Genomic DNA, 3,394 nt, shown 5'->3' on the forward strand with positions numbered 1-3,394 from the left:
GTGCTGCCCAAAGGCGATGATGGCATGCCATGCCCAACGTCGTTCGACCGTGTGTGCTGCCCAAAGGCGATGATGAAATGCCACGCCCGACGTCGTTCGACCGTGTGTGCTGTCCAAAGGCGGTGATGGCATCTCACGCCCGACGTCATTCGACCGTGTGTGCTGTCCAAAGGTGGTGATGTCATGCCACACATGACGTCGTTCGACCGTGTATGCTGCCCAAAGGCGATGATGGCATGCCAATCCCGATGTCGTTCGACCGTGTGTGCTTTCCAAAGGCGGTGATGGCATGTCACGCCTGACGTCGTACGACCGTGTTTGTCGTCCAAGGGCTATGATGGCATGCCACGCCCGATGTCTTTCTACCGTGTGTTCTTCCCAAAGGCGATGATGGCATGCCACGCCTGACGTATTTCGAGCGAGTGTGCTGTCCAAAGGCGGTGATTTCATGCCATGGTCGATGCACTCCGACCGTGTATGCTACCCAAGGGCGGTGATGTCATGCCACGACCGACATCGTCCGACCGTGTGTCCAAGGGTGGTGATGTCATGCCACAGTCGACGTTGCTGACCGTGTGTGCTTTCCAAGGGTGATGATGTCATGCCACGCCTGACGTTGCCTACCGTGTGTGTTGTCCAAGGGCGGTGATGTGTTTCCACGTCTGACGTAGTCCAACCATGTGTGTTGCCCAAAGGCAAGATGGCATGCCACGCCCGACGTCGTTCGACCGTGTGTGCTTTCCAAAGGTGGTGATGGCATGTCGCGCTCGACGTCATTCGACCATGTGTGCTGTCCAAAGGAGGTGATGTCATGCCACGCCCAACGTCTTTCGACCGTGTGCTTCCCAAAGGCGATGCTAGCATTCCACGACCGACGTCGTTTGACCGTGTGTTCTGCCCGAAGGTGATGTTGGAATGCCACGACCGTCGTCGTTCAACTATTTGTGCTTCCCTAAGGCGATGATGGCATGCCATGCCCGACGTAGTTCGACCGTGTGTGCTTCCCAAAGGCGATAATGGAATGCCACGCTCGACGTCGTTTGACAGTGTGTGCTGTCCAAAGGCGATGATGGCATGCCACTCCCGACGTCGTTTGACCGTGTGTGCTGTACAAAGGCGGTGATGTCATGCCACGCTTGACGTAGTCTTACCGTGTGTGCTGCCCAAGGGCGGTGATGTCATGCCATGCCCGACGTCATCTGATCGTGTGCTGTCCTATGGCAATGATGGCATGTCACGCCGGACGTCGTTCGACCGTGTGTGCTATCCAAAGGCGCTGATGTCATGCCACGCCTGATGTCTTTCAACTGTGTGTGCTGCCTTAAGGCGATTATGGCATGCGACGCCCGACGTCGTTCGACCATGTGTGCTGCCCAAAGGTTATGATAACATGCGACGCCCGACGTCGTTCGACCGTTTGTGCTGCCCAAAGGCGATGATGGCTTGCCACGCCCGACGTAGTTCAAGTGTGTGTGCTGCCCAAAGGTGATGATGTCATGCCACGCCCGACGTCATTCTTCCGTGTGTGTTGTCCCAATGAGTTGATGGCATGCCACGCTATACGTCGTTCGACCACGTTTCCCGTCCAAGAGCAATGATGGCATGCCACACCCGATGCCGTCTCAGTGTGTCAGCTAGTCCAAAGGCGATGATGGCATGCCACGCTTGACGTCGTTCAACCTTGTTTGCCGTTCAAGTGCTATGATGGCTTGCCACTCTCGACTTCGTTCGACCGTGTGTGGTGTCCAATGCCACGCCCGACGTCGTTCGACCGTGTGTGCTGCCCAAAGGCGATGATGGCATTCCACGCCCGACGTCGTTCGACCGTGTTTGCCATCTATGGGCTATGATGGTATGCCACGCCTGACGTCATTCGACTGTGTGTGCTGCCCAAAGGCGATGATGGCATGCCACGCACAACGTCGTTCGATCGTGTGTGCTCTCCAAAGGAGGTGATGTCATGCCACGCCCGACGTAGTCCGACCGTGTGTGTTGTCCAAAGGCGGTGATGTCATGCCACGCCCGATGTCGTCTTACCATGCGTGCAGTTCAAGGGAGATGATGTCATGTCATGCCACGCGTCGTTCGACCGTGTGTGTTGTCCAAAGGTGGTGATGTCATGCCACGCCCGACGTAGTCCGACCATGCATGAAGTCCAAGAGCGGTGATCTCATGCCACGCCCGACGTCGTCCCACCGTGTGTGCTGTCAAAGGGCAGTGATGGCATGCCACGCCCGACGTCATCTAACCATGTGTGCTGTCCAAGGGCGGTGATGGCATACCACACCCGACGTCATCCTTTCGTTTGTTCTGTCCCAAGGCGTTGATGGCATTTCACGCTCTACGTTGTTCTACTGTGTTTCCCGTCCAAGGGAGATGATGGCATGCCACGCCCGACGCAGTCCGATGGTGTCAGCTAGTCCAAAGGCAATGATGACATGCCACGCCCGACGTCATTTAACCTTGTTTGCCGTTCAAGGGCTATGATGGCATACGACGACCAACTTCGTTCGATCGTCTGTGGTGTCCAAGGGCCATGATGGCATGCCACGCCCGACGATGTCGACCGTGCGTACTTCCCAAAGGAGATGATAGAATTCCACACCCAACGGCGTTCGACTATGTTTGCCGTCCAAGGGCGACGATGGAATGCCACGCCCGACGCCGTCCGACTGTTTGTGCTGCCCAAAGGTGATGATGGCATACCATGCCTAGAGTCATTCGACCGTGTGTGCTGTCCTAAGGCGGTGATGGCATGTCACGCTCGACGTCATTCGATCGTGTGTGTTGTCCAAAGGCGGTGATGTCATGACACGCCCGATGTCTTTCGACTATGTGTGTCGTCTTAAGGCGATGCTGGCATGCCACGCCCGATGTCGTTCGACCGTGTGTGCTACCCAAAGGTGATGATGGCATGCCATGCCCGACGTCGTTCGACCGTTTGTGCTGCCCAAAGGCGATAATGGCATGCCACGCCCGACGAAGTTCGACCATGCGTGCTGCCCAAAGGAGATGATGGCATTACTTGCGCGACATCATCTTACCATGTGTGCTATCCAAGGGCGGTGATGGCATGCCACGGTTGACGTCGTATGACCGTATTTGTCGTTCAAGGGCGATGATGGCATGCCACGGCCGATGCCGTTCGACTTTTTGTGCTGCCCAAAGGTGATGATGGCATGCCACGCCCGACGTCGTTCGACCGTGTATGCTTTCCAAAGGCGGTGATGGAATGTCGCGCCCGACGGCGTTCGACCGTGTTCGCTGTCCAAAGGAGGTGATGTCATGCCACGCTCGACGTCTTTCGACCGTGTGTGTTGCCCAAAGGTGATGCTGGCATGCCACGCCCGACGTCGTTCGACCGTGTGTGATGCCCAAAGGTGACGTTGGCATG

This window comes from Solanum lycopersicum, chromosome 11, assembly GCF_036512215.1.
Source record: "Solanum lycopersicum chromosome 11, SLM_r2.1".
Taxonomy (NCBI): Eukaryota; Viridiplantae; Streptophyta; class Magnoliopsida; order Solanales; family Solanaceae; genus Solanum; species Solanum lycopersicum.